This window comes from Solea solea, chromosome 19 (assembly GCF_958295425.1).
Source record: "Solea solea chromosome 19, fSolSol10.1, whole genome shotgun sequence".
Lineage (NCBI taxonomy): Eukaryota > Metazoa > Chordata > Actinopteri > Pleuronectiformes > Soleidae > Solea > Solea solea.
The window spans coordinates 17372495-17391084 of NC_081152.1; the positions used below are offsets into that span (position 1 = coordinate 17372495).

At 40.4% G+C, this 18590-nt stretch overlaps 1 protein-coding gene across 2 annotated transcripts in view; it reads right to left on the reverse strand.

Moving 5' to 3' along the window:
- skor2 (SKI family transcriptional corepressor 2) overlaps positions 1-18590 on the reverse strand; it is a 110665-nt gene that overhangs the window by 27817 nt on the left and 64258 nt on the right. For both annotated transcript variants that reach the window (XM_058616444.1, XM_058616442.1), the window contains exons 4-5: positions 16160-16466; positions 1014-1210 (exon numbers count right to left, since the gene is read on the reverse strand). The gene's annotated coding sequence lies outside the window, so the exon portion shown is untranslated. The remainder of the gene's footprint in view (positions 1-1013; positions 1211-16159; positions 16467-18590) is intronic.

Below are 18590 nucleotides of genomic sequence, written 5' to 3' on the forward strand. Positions count from 1 at the left end.
TTACCACGACTATGTCAACATAATGGTAAATAACATAATGTGGATGACAGCAGTAGCTTGGACTTCTCTGTCGCCTTGTTGTTCACTCCTGACTCTAAAGTTGAGGGCAGCCACTGTGCAATAGAAAGTCACTGCTCACTTGAGAAAGCAAATTTAATCAGGTGGTGACAACTGAAATCCCATGAACCATATCCTGTCTGGTCTCAGACTTAGAGAGCCAACTTTTATACCCAACATTTACCCTTGGCAACAAACCATCCCGACACATACTGAAGTATTGTTGTGCAGTGATATCAGCAGAACAAACTCAAAATATTCACTTTCTTTTTGGGTCCATTTAAAAAAAAAAAAAGAAGGTGATTAATATGATTCCCATTATCAGTGGGTGGTCTGTGTTTCTTTGTTTCACCCCAGCGTCGCCAGTTTGTGAAATATGATGTCACAAATTTGTCAGATGAAAATAAAAACAAGAAAACAACAATTACAACACAATGAAGCTGAAGCGTTACAGGCATTAATTACTATTTGACTCATGTGACCTGAGAATGAATGCTGATAAAATACATTAAATCCCTAGTTTAAACATTTTTGAGCAAGCTTTTATTGTCTAATATAAAAACTAGCTTGTGGTCATTTCACTGGCTCACAGGGTGAAGCTAATTTTACTTAATTTTGAGTGTTTGGCCCAAATTTGCCTGTAAAGGAATAAAACAGAATGTGGTATACTTAGTTAGAACAAACCGAGCCTAGAAGCATAGGCTCGGTTTGTTAAACTTTTAAATGAACTATTTCTATGATGAGATAGAGAGTGAATTAAGCCATTCTCTGTGGGGTATGACGTCACTATAAAAAACAACTACTTATGTCACAGAGAGGACGGAGGTCCATGACCCAGTGTGTATCTCATTGCAAAGAGATTATAACTGGACTTAAAAAGGAATAAAGATTTTTCAGGTCTCCATAATTTTACCAATTCCTGTGGCGCCTTTAAAATTACACATATTGAAACTTACTTTTGTGAAATCCAGCAATCCAAGCCTCAATATCCTTGAGGGATGCTTTGGTTTCTAATCCTTCCATCTGTGTCACTGGGCGTTCCTCTTGAACCTTTGGAGAAGACTTGACTGACGTTCACATGCCCCTCTTCCTCCGTCTCTTTGCCTCCCTCCTCGTCTCTGTCCTTCCTCCGTCACGTCACACACAGCAAGTCCTGCGGGATCCGGGAAATGATTAAGGAAGACAGTTTCAAATACCTTTCAAGTCTCTCCCTGATGGCACCACAAAGTAGGTGGGCACAAAGAAGATGGGAGCTGGTAAGAGGAGCATGCCAAGCTGCCCAGTCGAGACAATGTGAGAGAAGGTGATTTCTTTTTTATGTGCAAACGTGTGTGTGTGTGTGTTTAAGTGAAAGGGATCATTTTTTTATAGCAAATTGAAAGAAAAAAGACAAATTCACAAATTTGACCTTTTGACTTGTAGCACACTTCACATAGGGAATGCTTTCATCAGTGACATACATACAGAATCCCCTCAGAGTGACACCCGGCTCGCTGGCGTGTGCAGGAGGGAGTGCACACGTCTTGAGCGTGCGTGTGTATGTGCTCGTGAATGGGTGCGTGTGGGTCTTTGTGAGGGGGAGAGATAATGAGATCTTGTTCAGCTGAGGCCTGGTCTTGATCCCCAGAAGCCCTGGACTCATTTCAGTGAGAAACCTCTGAACAGAGTGAATACGAAACTGAGCACCTCTGGCAGAAACACAAACCTGGTCTCAAGTACTCCGATACAAGCACACGATAAGCCCCGTCGTGCACTGTAAAGCTGGCTGGTCTTTGTTCTTTTTGTTGGATAAACCTAGACTTAGTTCAAGTACTTGGGGTTTTTATTTGTGTTCGCTGGAAAACCTCCTTTGCTGAACTGCACTTCTGCATCTCAGCCACTACTGCAGAAAGAACAGGGTGCAGATACAATTTCATTTTCACAGAAGTGTTTAGCAACAAGGGAAGCATCTAGTTGTCAACTGACCAACTGTTACAATATTTGAAAGCACAGAAGCAACGTGATTGTATCTATATCAATCAGTTTTCAGATTCCTGTGTCTGCAAGACAGCAGAGCAAGAATAATAAAGGAAACATGACTTGTACTAGTAATATTGTAAGCTAAGATAACACACAATGACATATTTCAAAAGCCAATTCGGTACGGTGCGGTACGTTGTGTTTCCAATAGCAATAGTACCAAAGTAACCGGTGCCAACCATTCTGTACTGTACTGTTCTCAGTCGAAACACAAGCCTGACACAGGGCTTTACCTTACTAAACCATACCATACTGTACCAAACCCAACCGTGCCACGATGGAAACGCAGCAAAAGTAAACACACAAACGGTTAGCATTATAGCTACTCCTTACCAACCAGACACATGCAGTTGCCTGTCACTAGAAAAACAAATGGAGTTGACAGATTACATTACAAGGGCAGCCGTGGATCAGTGGTAGAGCGGGTAGTCTTCCACCTGGAAAGTCAGGGTTTGATTTCAGGCTCTGGTGATCTGCATGCCGATGTGTCCCTGGGAAAAACACTTAACCCCAAGTTTCTCCATGTAAATGGGTAGGGCAGATGTGTGACAGAAAAAGAGCACTGTGGTAATGTATGAGTCAATGAGTGTGAATGGGTGAATGGCAAAACTGTAGTGTAAGGGCCAGGTCATACTGCTTGACGTATATTTCATTATCTGTACATTTCAATAGCGGTACATGCATTGACTGGACATGCTCCCTCAGTTGGTGGCACTCTCTTGTTTTGGTCAAAGGAGAACACGAAGAAGACGGTAACCAAGGAAACTTACTTAAGGTTATATGAGGAAGTCTTATTGTAACCACACATGTACAACTTGTTGGTTATAGAATACAAGTCGATACAAAAAAGATTAATAAACGACTTCACGTGTGAGGATTCCTTGAATGACACGGAACCTCTTCTAAGTTTGAATGGAACTGCAGGTATGAACCCAAAATGCAGAAAAGTTAAGCAGACCCAGCACTAAAGTATTTTTAGTGATCTTTAAGACTAGAAAATCACAACATTAATATAGATATTTATCACTTACTGTAGTAGTTTAGTGGAACTCTGTCACCTATGGATACTAAAACACCTTTTGTGATGCAATAACTTCACAAAACAACACAAACTATACTAATATTCTACTCCTGATAACATCTCCAGCCCAGTCTGCAGTGACTCAGTTATGTAACCAAAGGTTTACGTAAGACTTCTTCCATATTATTGTTATTATGGAACATCTACAGCAGACTCTGTGGTATAGGCTGCAACATAAAGGCCATTTTGCTGTCGCTCCCTATATTATTGCTATAATTATTTACAATACAATACTTAACCCGCACTGGTAACATTAACGCTGCTGCATTAAAAACATTTCACAGCTGGTAGGTCTTATCCTACAGAATTCAAACCGATGTGGAACATTTTAATAACCTCACTTTCCCCTTCCTTCTTTCCTCTCTTTCACTCATCCCTCCCTCGCTGTCATCTTCATTCCCGTCAGCCAGCAGCACCACGTGAGTTCGCCAAAGCTATCACTGTTCCCGGCACTTTTTTGGCATTGTTCAAACTAAATGGAAACAAGGTAATTAGCTTGTTACAATTAAAGCGAGACGAGCGGATGAATTGTAATCACCCGCAATGGAGTTCCTGCTTTCTCCCCTGCAGCCTCCAACAGGCCAGCTGAGCTATTCTCATTTGCATAATTAAAATATACAAATGATAATGGATTTTGTAGTCAATGTCCAGAGGCTGCAGAGGCAGGGATGAGAAGGAAATATGAAATCACAATAACAAACCACGTCGGCTCTGCCTGGAGGCGACGGGATGGTAAAGATGGCAAAGGGGAAAACGGGGAAGGCGATGGGAAGAAAAGAACGCGGTGCCACTGGAAAAGACGGAATGAGAGAGAGAGATGTAAAGATAAATAAAGAAGAAAGAGAAGACGGCGTGAACATCGGGTGGAGCTGAATAAAGGTGGACCAATTACATTTGGAAATAGCACACGTCTGGCCCTGGCCTGCGTTGCCCTCCCTCTAGGGAAGTCTTTCGCCTGATTACATGAAATTGGGATAGAATTAAACATCTATGAGTTGTCCTAAGACAAACCAAAATGAAATTAGAACCCGACTTCCTTTTTACCTCGGAGCGCCACAGAGCCGCACGACAGGGAGGGAAGGAGAGATGGAGGGATTTTTGCAATTAGTAGAGGGACAATGTCAGTGAAATTAGGCCTTAGAGCTGAGTTCTCACTCCTCCTGCCTTTTTTTTTATTTTTTATATATATATATATATATATAAATCCCCTCTCTTGGATTTCTCTGTAATTTCCTTGCTTTATTTCGCTGTGAAAGTTTGGGGGTGAAACATCTGTGATCTCGTGGTGCCAGTGTCTGCGAACACATACGACCGCCACTACACCAAAACACATTTACACACACACTTGAGCCCTGTTGCTTTGGCCTGCACAGCAGCTCGGTGCACAAAGAGTGTGACATTAGAGTGGTGTGTGTGTGTGTGTGTGCCGTGGGCACCGGGCATGGGCCCCAGAACACCAGCACAATGGCTCTCCAGTCATTGAACAAACAAAATTGTTTGTTTTCTGCAGCAAAGGGTTTGAGGGGAAGGAGTTCTTCTGTGGTGAGGGGCCTCTCTGAAAACACAAGTGTTACTTTCCTTGTCAAACAGAAAAAAAACCATGAAAGAAATGTGTATGAAATGTTTGCTTTGGGGTTGAATTTGATTCTCTGCCTCTTGGAATTTACAATTAAATTGTATTCCACCTGGTAGAAATATCAAATAAACCAGTAATTCAAGAACACATCGCATAAGATGAGCTTGTTTGTAATTATGATAATGACACAAAAGAAATACAAATGCATGCACATTTTCTTCAGCTCCAGTGCATTCAGACTTTCTTCTTTCCACAGGGATTAATAGAGCTGCACTTAATATAATATATTCTGAAAAATGCTTGATTAACAATGTGCTGTTTTTGTTAGGGCAATAGACCGGTTCTTCCCGAGGACGCCAATGTGGAAGTAAAAATTATAATGAATAACCACTAGGGGGCGTCTACTTTTGTGGCTGCATAAAATGTATTTAATTCATTCATTCATTCATTCATTCATTCATTCATTAAATAACCAGTGGTGTTATAAATCCTGCCCGACATAGAGACTAAAGGACAGCTGTCGTTAAATTTGAAGGGCTGAAGAAAACTCAAACTCAAGCGCTCGCCTCTTTGCCTTCTCTCTGCCTTCGTTTGACGAAAACTCCCTCGAAAACTATATAAGCAGCATGGTGTGCAATGAAATGAAATGTTCACGGTGGTGTTTTCGACAGGTCCCTCAGTCTCTCTGTTTAAACAGTCATTTCCTCTGTTCTCCTGCATTTCATTTCCTCCATGTGTTGGGAACGACGCACACAAACACTTCTCTTTAATCTCCCCTTTCTTTCCTCCTCATTTTTTTTTCCTTCATCACACTTTATTCTTTTGTTAAGCGTTAATATGCGTGTGCTTGTATAAACTGTACGTATAACTCTGTATGTGTTTCCCCGTTAGCATTGGTATCCCACCTCTCTCTTTTTCCGCCCGTGTGTATGTGTGTGTGTGTGTGTGTGTGTGTGAAGCAATAACAGTGGCAGAGCTGTAAGTAAATAATGAGGAGTAATCAAAGTTAATGGAACCCAATGGGAGCCACAGCTTCTGTGTGTGGCAATAATCTCATTTAGAGAGAGAGGCAGATTTAGTGGATAATTGGGGCCTAAGTACTCACTGATTCCCCTGCTAACTAACTGACTAACGGAGCTGCCGACGCTCGTTTTGTTTGCAATCACGCCGACACAGATGGAGCACAAACAAAGAGGAGACGCTCGATACATTCCCTCATCTTTGCTGGCCTTCTTGCGCTCTTCCTCTCCTTTTTCCCCCCACTTTTAGCCCCTTACGTCTTCATTTTATTCTTCCTCGTCATTCCCACCTCCTTTCCTCCTCTCCTACCACCTTGTCACATCACCTTCGTTTCCACTTTTCTTCCATCACCTTTGTTTTTACCTCTCTCAAAAGCTATATCTTCCTTCCTTCTTCTCCCCTCCATCTGTTTTCTTTTGACTGGTTTTCCTCTTTTCATCATCTTCTCCCTTTAGGGGTCGCCACACCGGATCATCTGCCTCCATCTCGTCCTTTCCCCCTTGTGTCCTCTTCTGTCTCACTAAGTGTCCTCATGTCCTCCTTCACAATATCCATGAACCTTCTCTGTGGTCTTTTAATTTCTTCCCCCTTGCTGCTCTTGTCTCCTTATTATGTTTCCTTCTCCCTTCCCCTCTGTCTTCTCCTGTTTTCTTGTTTTTTTTTTTATCTCATATCATCACCTCTTCCTCTCACCTGTGTGTGTGTCTATGTCATCACGAGAGAGACATGTACTTATGTGTGTGATGGGGTTAATGGAGGATGTTGTCAGTGGCCCAGCGGGGGTTCCACTCGCTCTTGGGGAAGCCCTGCCATGCTTTGTTGCAGGTGTGTGTAAATTTCTATGGCACATTTGAAAACAATCAGTGGGTTCTTTAAAAAAAAAAAAGTACTTTGAAAAGTCAAAAGGTACAACAAGGGACATAAAAAAGTAAAATATTACAATAATAAAGTGGTGAAAATCAGGAATGATGTGTCCGGATCAGAGTGGGGGGGTCCTTAAATAGGGATCATTTAATTATGGAATATCAGTGCCATCGAGTTCTTTTCCTCTCAACTTTTCCTTTCCCTCTCACTCAGATGTTTATGAATCTCAGATGAACACACAGCAAAATTAACATGTGAAATAATTAACAAACAGATAAAAATGTAAGCCGCCATCTGATTTCCCTCCCGTCTCTTTTGTTTGTTTACACCTTTTTTTTTTTTACTTCAAATCTCGTATTAGTTTTCTTACCTTCTTTCCCTCACTTTTTTTTTTTTTTTTAACTCTCATCGCCGTCTATCCTTGTTCCTCTGCAACGTTGTGATTAAAGTATGATGGAGTAATCCCGATCAGTCCCACCTCCATCACAACACACAGTATCATAATGGACAACAGCAGCTAATGGACGGACCTGCTGCATTATCAGACCTACTGTATGGAAGAGTCTAACTCCAGGTCCCAGTGGCAATTAAATCTGCAACTGTGGCAGCATTAGCGCCTTGCTCTTGCTCTAATCTGCAGAGAGTCATTACTCTAACAGGTTTTTTTTCACTCTCCGTTCGACTGCAGTGCAGAATTCGATCATTCCACGTTGTTAAACACTCATCAGGCAGAGTAATATTTCCGGGGTGCCAAAGAAAGCCTCGCAGGTCAGGTCACATATTTAAAAGTGCAATTTTAAAAAGCCTTCCAGCTATGTTTAATATTTTTAAGTATGGTTATGGCCACTGTGATTATAAATATGTGTTTACAGTGTGTGTGTGTGTGTGTGAAGACAAGGAGGCATCTAACGATGATTGTGTGTGCTTGTATTTGTTGCCTCTTTAGGACACTTTCTGGCATAAAAACCTGACCTTGTCAGGACCAGTAGTCCTCATGGAGACCAAGACCTGGTCCAAATGAGGCAGTACCTCATTTCTGAGGAACTAGTTAAGTTTAGAACTAAGATTTAAATTGTGGTAAGTTTAGGTTTAGGCATTAAATGGTTATGGTTAATATGAGGCGTAACACTTTGTTTAAGCTGTCTAAATGAATGGAAGTCAGTGCAATGTCCTAAGAAGACTAGCTGCACAAACCTGAGTGTGTGTTTGTTATTGTGTGTGTGTGTGTGTGGTGGTGGTGGTGGATGGGGGGCGGGGCACACACCAGCTTAAAGCAGCACAGCAGGGTAAAGCCAGACTGTAAAAGATGTATTTAATCAGAAGATATTCAACTCAGGTTATTTTTACTTACCATCACTTGGTATTAAAAAAAGCACAGTTACTGTTATTGTAGAGTCAGGGGGTAGTTATGATTATTTGAGGGGACCTTAATCACTGAGCACGCCCCCACACACACACTCACTGCATTTAAGGCCTCTAGAAGCTTATGCACAGTGTCTCAGTAAAGTCCCCCATTACATAAATGAGCAGGATAAGATGCTTAAATATTATTTAAACACGGGGCAAGAGGGGATTAAGATGGAGCCCAGTCCATCCCTCCTCCTTTTGTTTCACCCTCTTTTCATCGTTTCTCATTTTCTACATTATTTCCCATCGTCCTAACTTCTGTTAAAGGTTTTACAGATTTACCTCCTTCATTTCCAGTAGTATTTGTAGGGTTGTTTGGCAGTCATGGGGCAATATGAACATTTCTTTTAACTTTAAATGTTGTTTTTTTTAATATGAAAATGTAAAAAAAGCAAGGCTTTTTTACAAATGGTAAACAGAACGTCCTCTACACTGTCCAACTTGCATTGATACATTATTACAATATTTTCTGGTACCAATCAAGGGTTAGTACCAAAAAGAGAGAATAAAATGTTGCGATAAGTTTGTATAACGAAGTAAAATGGTGCATGGGATTTTCTGTTTGCTGTTTGAATCCTACTGCAACAAAACAATTTGTTTTTTAACTGAACAAAATGTTGTAAAGTTGCAAAAAAATCTTTCAGGAAACATATTTGTAGTGAACATTCTGAATTAAAGAACATTTTTAGAGCATTTTTTTAAATCACTCAACCGAAATTTTAAAGATATTACGCAACTCACAATTATACCAATAATGAAAATTCACCACAATCCACTTTTATCAAAATAACTGTATTTGTAGTCCCACATCCTGTATGATGCAAGTACTGTTTAATCCTTTATTTGCTTCAGTAATTGATATATAAGAGTAATATAAAGTAATATATGACTATAACAGAAAAAACTGGGTGGTATAAAAAAGTACCGTTGTATGGACTTTGTCGTACAAACAGTACAAAGTCCCGGAGTGAGTCAGGGAGTAAATCGACCTCTGTGTACGAGAGCTAAATGGAGCGACCAGTCATTCTGTCAGAAGTCCTGATTGGCTCATTTAAATAACGCTCAGGTGTAATTGGCTGGCAAATTAAACTGTCATTATTGGACAGGTGAGGAGCGGGGAGGGAAAAAAAGTGCACGGAGAAGTGACAGGACAAAATAGCCGCTTTTCTCCCAGGGGAAAACTCCGGGGAAATAAGAGGAGACAGACCTATACACACACACTCAGAGGCCTCATTGTAAAGTACATGCATGAACTCACTCAGACATGCATAAATACATGCGGGACACTCCAAGTATTTTCCAAGACAGAAACTATACATAGGATGTGCTTTTACTTGAGATGAGCTGATACGATACTGGACAAAAATCGAAAGAGTCAAATTTGACATGATCTGTAAACATGAAGTAAATGCTCCACTAAACACTACTTTAACCGTCAAATGAACTGGGGGGCCTATGATTGTCTAGTCTGGTAAAGAGGGAATAAAGTGGGGAAAACAACCATTAAATAGCAGGTGGGTTTGATATGATCTTCAAATTATGACACAATATTCCATCGTGATATTGCAATAAAGATATATACGTGATGATATTTCACAGATTTCAAACTAAAAGTCTTTGTTTTGATATGGAATGATGCACACTTCAGGATTAAAAACATGTCTATGATGCAAAATAATATGACGCTGAGATAGTTAGTATTATATTCTGAAGAGGTTGTGGGCCATGTTTTCATTATAACATGATATTAAGTGATGGGCCACATGTGGACCACCAGTTTGACACCTCTGCCTTAGGTACTCCCGTGGAACGACCGCCCAATCACAGATGAGATTCTGCAGCGCGGAACACGTTTGTGACGTCAGCTTCTCAGGACCGTATATTCCTAAACGGTTGAATAACTGCCAGATATGGAAAGTGAAAGTTATTTTGGAAAGCATGGCAGGCCTGATGAGGGTGCGCCTGAGGGTTAAAGAGAGACCACCACCACAACTGTCATGTGACAAGGATGTGAGTGAGGGCGGCAAATGCCGACCAATGTGGGTTTTTCTATGGCCAATAACAAATTTGAGAAATTAGTGCTTAGTGTTAAATTAAAAATATACAAAAAAAAAAACATGTTTTACATAAAAATAACCAAGAAATCAGTCTAGTATTAGTTGCATTATAATGTTTTAGGTTGGTTAAATGTATCAGTACAAATGACTGATATCAGGAGTATTGTATTGGACACAAAATAAGTGGTATTGAGTTATACCTATTTACTTAACTTGGACTTCATTGCTTTCATTTCTATTTTTTTCCAGGCCCACTTCCCGAGGAGTCTCCATTTCAAATTCACTACACTCCGTCTTGCGTCCCTCATCCAGTCTGTGTTTTGACACGAGTCAGTAATAAAACTGATGGATGGATGGTGGCCAGAGCTTCTCCAGGTGAACCCTGACCTCCCAGAGTGTGTGCGCTACTATGACCCATCTGTGTGGGCCGTTAAGAGGCTCTCTTTCTTTGCCCTCTTTTTCTGACCCACATCCTCAGCGGTCAACACTGAGAGCACTCAGACCCCGGGGAGTGTGTGTTACTGTGTGTGTGTGTGTGTATTTATTAGTGTCAGTACACGTAGGGGTGAGTCTTGGGAGGGCAAACACAAAAAGGCGCACACACGCGCTCACAAAGAGTTTTTCATGATCTCATCAATGGATTGTGAATACAGTATTAACGATGGCTGGGCGGCCCCTGGCCACTACTTACTGAATCAGATATGTGACATCTGATATGGCTTCAATTCAAAATCCATTTGTAATGCAATATTGCTGTGTGCTTCATCTGAAGGTCAGGACCCAAAGTTGGATCATTGAAAGACCGTAATTATTTAAAAAGCCATTGAACTGCCTCAAACCCAAAACCATTTCTGCCTTATTCAGAAATTTGGGAAGCGCATGGATGCACTGTCTTATTGAAGCATTAAAAAACACTATTATTGATGGAATATCAAGGACATAATCATTTTTAAAAACCTCATTTACAGCTTACTTTCAGTTACTTTATTATATTTATCTACCAGTAGTTTTCTCCATTAATCATTTAAAGGAACATTTAGGAGGTTTTATCTTTGCAAGTGTAAAATGGCTTTAAAATAAAAATATTTTGGTGTCTGTAGCCTTAGAATCAGCCTTTTATATGAACAGAAAAAACTAGCCATAGAGTGTGTTACAACATCCTTTCTGGTATGTGAAGGCCACCGTAGTTCCCTGAGGGTGAGCAAAGGAGTTGTCTATTGGTTGTAATCTGCAGTCTCACCCTTAGAGGTCACTAATTCTTACAAACTGGACCTTTAATAATTTAAAATGACCACTTACAGGTTTTAAACAAACTAGTTTTGCTGATATTGATACTTTCATGTCATTCATGTTTCAATATCACAATTCTAAATAATAGTTACAACTTTTAATATGAACAATATTACTTGTGTAATATTAGTGTAGAGAGAAGAAAATTCATCACACACTATTTCTTCAAAATGCGTCAATTACGGTTAAAAGTAGACGTCAAGTCTCACCCACAAGCCATCCACGTATTTGTAAGATGACCCTTTACGTGTCTTAAAAGGGGCCACTAAATAAAATGTATTATTACCATTATTACTAATACTTCTACAGTTAAATAATTACTTTTAAAATGTACACCATCAGGTAAACTCACAGACTCCAAATCTCTTAGCTCGTGGTGCTCATTGCTCAAGGACACAAGGAAATGGACACAATTTCCTTCTTCAAGTTTCCCCAAAAGAGATTTTCCCGGTCACAGATGTGACTGATGGCACTCTGGGCTACACTTACACTGTTATGGCGTATGCAAACATCACAAAATTAAACCTGTGAGGTTTAATCGGGGACATTAAAATGTTTGTGTCTGACTGCCAGCGCAGTAATTACATGACTTTAACGGCTGTGACGGGACTGACCCGATCTCGGATTCAGAGGGAACAGAATGTTTTGGTTTTTTTCCTTCCTTCGTGATATTGTGTGCTATTAATACGCGGTATTGAATATGACATTATAATGGCCGACTGTATTCTGCTAATGACACGGTCCAGTGAACCATCTGTCTGGGGAACGAGAGGACAGCAGACATTTAGATCGGCTGTCAGAGGTGACACACTCACACACGCGCACACACACACACTAGTGTTTAGAATGAAAAGCCTTGGTGTGTGTCTTTATGCACAGAACTCAAACAAATGGATTCAGTGTGTACTTGTATGTGTTCCCTCTTTAGGACTCTTTTCTGGCATAAACACTGACCTTGTCAGGACCAACAGTCCTCAGACCTGTTCCTAATGATGCAGAACCTCTTTTCTGAGGAAGTGGTTAAGGTTGGGGCTGAGACGGAGATATTGTGGTTAATAACCCTTTACACCGAGCATATCGCAGACGATGCGTTCGATAATTACGTGACGGTTTATGCTATCGGAAAGATTCCAACGGTTTCTGAAAGCGGAGAATTGGTACGTCAAAGTCAATGTGTGGTTATTAGGGTAATTTCACTTGCATGCTGTTGCAGGAAGCAGGCAAATAAGCGTCTTTGGCGGCAGAAAGGGAAAAAGTGGGAAAAATGCCCATTTTTGGCAGTTTTGGATTGATTGAGACAGTAACTCAACATTTTTTATTTTAAATATGTTTTACACTGTTCAAATTTCAAATTTAACACAAAAAATATGGTGTTCATGTACAACTACAGTGGGGTTTTTTTCAATAAAACTCAGTTTTTCTTCATTTTAAATTGTTCATACACTATTTTAACATGCTGTAAATTGTAAATAACAGCCAGATATTGAAAGTTATTCTTGGAAAAATGGAAAAATGGAAAAAAAAAAAGTCATTTTGAGGGTTAGGTGTTAAAGGGTTGTTTAAGATTAGGGTTAGGTGTTAGGGTGGTTAGGGTTAAGGTTAGGGACAGTGATGCTTAAACAAAATCAGAGGCCAAACTCCAAAACCATTCCATCTATTTATAACAGGTGGTGCTGGGACAGGCAAATCATATTTAATAAAGGCTATTCACTACTGGAATAGCTGCCTTCAATTGTTCAAATGAATGGAAGTTAATACGAGTCCTTAAAAGTACAGCTGCACAAACCTGTGTGTGTGTTTATGTCTCAAAGGCCTGTGCCCCTGTTGTGACATCATCTATGAATGTCATAATTGAGGGTCTGTAAATTGCCGCTTTTCTCCCGCTCAGCGTCGCCCCATGTGTCAATACCGAGGTTCAAGGTGACGGTGCGGATCAATACGCAGAGACAGGAGCCATCCGCTGAATTTACAGCCCAGTAACAAGAGAGCCATGAAATGACGCCGCTGTAGCCTTCAGCGAGCTGCTGGACGAGACTGCAGCGCCGCTGGCCAGCATTTGTCAGACACTCACACACACACACACACACAGCAGTGACTCTCTGAGGAGTTTCACTGGTGTTGTTTTGGGGGATAATTATTGTTTGAGTTTTGCATCAGTCACAACTGTGTGTGTGGTGTACTTGGTTGTAGCTGTGAGGGAATCAAAGGCCATTATTAAACTAAATATATTAACTATGCTCCATTTACCCAGTGAGCTGTCAGGTCAGAGGAAATATCTGAAGCTATAATGACAAATCTAGTTAACTGATGTAGATAGCAAAATAGATTTGCACAAACTAAGCAATAAACTGTGCAAATATGTTTTCTTTTTACCAAACTACTGTGGAATCTTTGCTTTTCTTCATAATATTTAACTAGCTTAGATTAAACGAGTTGGTTTAACCTGACGACCTGAAGGGCACCCAGTATTTTTATGTTAAAATACTAAAGTAAAAACATAAATACAAGGCACAGTAGTTCTGTGCTTGCGCTTAAAAGACGGACCATAACAAATCTAAATGCAATATTCACCTGCATATTGGAAATGTAAAAAATGCATTCTGAGGCAGAGACTATAGCCAAACAAATAAAACAAATAAAGTGAGTATTGTTATTCAGACTAGTTTACTGTCTGTGTTTTGTCTCTTAAATAACAGTATGAATGTATGTATTCAAAAGTGGGGGAGGACTGTATTTTACGCATCGCTTATTCTCGTATATTGGAGGTGCACAGTGGAACGCTTTATTTAAGCAAACTTAAAGTAAATGTAGAATTTGAATTTGAGTTTTATATGCACACACAAACCAATCAGTGAATGATAGGGAATCCTGGACACATGAGTGTTGGGCAGCACTTATCTGCGCCCAGGGAGGAATAGGGGATTGGATGTCTTGCTCAGGGGCACCCAACCCTTGACCCCTCTAAGGATGATACCACTTTTTTATGTCAATGTTGATATTAGTCCAATATAGTCATTTTAGACCATTTATGAACATATGAAGCTGTTAAAAATGCTTTTGCTGATTTTTGTTTACATTTTTACAGTCTGTGCATAGTGAAGCGTGCAACATGTATGATTTTTGGATTGTTTTATCAGTCCGATATCCGATCCAGTGATTTAAACCTGTCCTAGGACTTGAACTGGCAACCCTCCGATTACAAGCCCAATCCCATGCAACTATGAAGTTACTGTAGAGCTACAAACGTAATAGAAAATAATAGACCCAAAAGGTTTAAAAAGCATCAATGTCACTTCAGCAACTGTTGGTAACGGTTCTTGTTGAAAAGCCACAGGATTCAACATAGAAAAGATTATATTTAGAATTTTTGCACACGCTTATTCAAAATTAAATCTGTATCAATAATAATACTACTGAGCAGTGTCGGCATGGTCACTGTACATGGACATGAAACATGTCTGACAGCAGAACAGCTGACATATAATATTAGGTAACATTATTATTATTTGTCTGAAAAACTGATGAAGACAATCTGTTTTAGTAGTCTGAAATCATTGGGTACGTGCAAATGCCGTGAACTGAAAAACAGCAAAAAATAAGTCAAATGTTTTATGTGCATGATTTCACATGTATGCATGCGTGCGTGCGTGGGTGTTCACACACACACACACACACACACACACACACACACACACACGCAGACGTGTCTGCATGCATGTGTGTGCATTTATGAATTCATCACAGCAGCTACAGCAGGCGTGGATGTCCAGCAGGCATGGATGTCACAATGATAGTAGGTGAGCTGTGAAGGTGACGATGCCTGCCGTGTGTATGTATGTGTATGTGTGTGTGTGTGTGTGTGTGTGTGTGTGTGTGTTCCAGGTGATGGATTAGCTTCATTTCCAGTGTAAGCCCTCTGTTTTAAGTGAGCAAGAGAGTGTGGGTGTGCGTTTGTGTGCTTGAACCCGAGCAGCAGGAAGGAGTGCTGGACCATGTGTGTGTGAGAGAGAGAGAATGTATGTCCATCACTTACTTATGTGTGTGTGTGTGTGTCTGTAAGTGTGTGACAGTAGCTGAGTGATGGGTCCAGTATAGCGTGTAGTATAGCGGACAGACGCTGGGTTTCTATATGGCCGGGGGCGATGGCGAGGTGTGTGTACAATCAAACGTGTGTTGACAGGCACGATGGACATCACACGGTTATGATGACCCAAACCTGCTGCAGGTGACACCCCCCACCTCACATATACACACAAACACACACACACTAAATGACTGTACTTCTGGAGTTACTTTTTAACTTATTATAGACATTTTCACAAAACTACTACCATTTATGAGGCAATATCAGATTTTTTTGTGTCTGATACTTAGGTCACAAACTTGAGTGTCTACCTATAACTGCAGTCTGATTTTTTAAAACAACTATGATGCTAATAAACTAATAATAACAGCATGACAGACATGTGGAAACCTCACTCAGCACACATTTCTCTTTACTGCCTGTGCTTACTGAGTTATTTAAGTCATATTTAATCTGATATTATAAGTGTTTGCAATTTATTCTAATGATAACATGTGGTTGAGTAGAGTGTGTTTTTGCCTGCATACTCGTGTGTAAATGCTGCGGTGCATATGCAGACATATGGGTATGTGATTTGTGTGTACACACTCTTTCTTTTTTAGTCCCCCCTGTGAGTCCACAACAAGGTAAACGTACAATAATAACATCTTCAGAATGTATCTCCCCTTCTTTCTCCCTTGAGCAAAACAACCCACACAACATACCTCCTCCCTGCCTCCTCCCTTACGGCGGTGCGAGGAGCGTCCGGGTGTGAAATGTAAAAGGGAGAACGCTGTCGTTCAAACTGTCCTGACCACCAGTGTCTCCCTCCATCTTCCTCTCATTCTTTTTCTCCTCCTCTCCCTGTTCCTCCCTCTCTCTCTCTCTCTCCTTCGCTCAGGTGGGCCCGGCTGCTGCAGGTTGCAGGTGCGCAGGACCCCTCAGCCAATGAAAAATGAGGGCCGTCGCACGCTGTGACTTTGATGAACCTCACCGTACGTCGGCCTATCACTCTTCTCCATTTGGCTTCCCCTGGAAAAAAGAAAAAAACTGGCCTGTTATACACACACACAAACACACAGGTGGCGAGCACCACGGACCACGTATTTGTCTTGTTGAAGGAAGAGGCTGCGCTTGGGTAAATACGCAGTCAGGAGTGCCTGTTTGTCTGTGGGTGTGTGTGTGTGTGTGTAGCGTGTGCTCACATGAAATGTGGACAGTGCTCGGGATCATCTTTTTCAGTGAAGTGATTCCACTTTGATGTTACACACTGAAAAGTTAACTTCACGTAAACATATAATAATTACAACTAAAGAATGTTCTGTTCAGTGATGCAGCAAAAAAAATATACCTTCATAATGAAATTTAAACCCTCATTTCTTTCAGTTTTTATAATGATTATAGATCATATGGTCTTTTTATGTCCTTTACACTGTCTTATATTTGACTCCACTCACTCCACCCTCATGGAGGTGCAACACTTACTGAGGACAGTGATGACACTAGAAGACGAAAGAGAGTCTAGAGGTCACGGCATGAGTGTGTAACTCTTCACATGTGGCTGTCTGTGTGTGTGTGTGTGTGTGTTCAGACATGACATTGTGAGTCTAGTATCTGCTACGTAAGCAGCAGCAGCCATAAGAGTCGGGGGGCTAATCCCTCCCAGTTGGTCCCTAATCCTGTTCTAATCCCTTTAAAACTCTCTATCAGCCTCTCAGGACCTCAGCGGGGTTAACACTTGTCAAGTGGTGCGCCGCACACACACATACACACACACACAGGTTTACAGAGCTATCCTCTTAAGGACTTTGCATTGACAAGTGTTAACTCACAATTCACATCTTGGCCCTAACCTTAACCAGCTCCTCAGAAATGAAGTCCTGCCTCATTAGGACCCAGTGTTGATCTTCATGAGGACTACTGGTCCTAAAAAGGTCATTGTTTATGACAGAAAAGGTCATGAAGAGGTAACAAATACATGTTTGTGTATAAGTCATTAACTACTTAAACTCAGATTCCTTCTCACTTTTCCACAACTCAAAATGGGATAAAGCACAAATGATAACTTGATAAGATGGAGGTAAATATGATTCTGTGAGTTTTTTTGTGTTGATAAATAATGCAGTGCATTATGGTGATATGTTGGTAATTTACACATAAAATATGTATATGTATAATAATGTGTTTCCAATAAGTTAATTAATTTTTATTTATTTTTTGCTTATTTTAAACATAAAAGGGCCAGAAAATGTCCTGTGAGTAAGTGCTTTTGTCCATTTTTCCAGGAAAACTTTCAATATCTGGCTGTTATTTACAATTTACTGTGTGTTAAAATAGTGCATTAACAGTTAAAAATTAAAAAAACACTGTAGTTGTACATGACCACCAGATATTGCATGTTAAATTTGAAATTTGAACAGTATAAATCATATTTAAAATAACATTTGTTTGAGTTTTTGTTTCAAATGTCCAAAAACAGGCAGAAAAACAGCTACCTTTTCCCCTTTCCGGTGATAAAGATGCTGATATTCCGGCTTCCTGCAACAGCATGAGTGAATTTACCGTAATAACCACACATTAGCTTTAACGTGCAACTTCCCAGCTTTCAGAAACCATCAGAATTTTTCCACTAGCACAAACCGTCGCATAATTACAGTAATGCAAATGTCCCTCAGTGTTAAAGGGTTTTAAATGTAAAGCAAGAGCTTTTGTTGCTCATACTGAAAGAGGTTCAACCCTTAACCCCTGAAAATCTATACCACATCTAAATTTGATGTTGGCATCTTCAGATTTTTCAGTAAAACACACAAAATGTTACTTTTGTTTGTCTGTAAAATGCACTTTCATTACACACACACACACACACACACACACACACACACACACACACACTCTTTAATCCTCTGGTTCACCCCCACCCTTCCCAACCACCATTACTTCCCAAATAGACAAATGCATTACACAAATGAAAAACAAGTGAGAGGCTTGGAGAAGAGGCAGGGAGGAAGAGGGAGGGTGAGTGAGATTTTATTTAAGTGTTCTTGTAAACCATCTAAGATATTAATGTTGCAAAGCTACTTATCAATATTTAAGAACATAAAAGGAGTGTGAGGGCAGAGGGTGGTTGTGCGTAAGGGAGGGCAAACCATGAGGGAC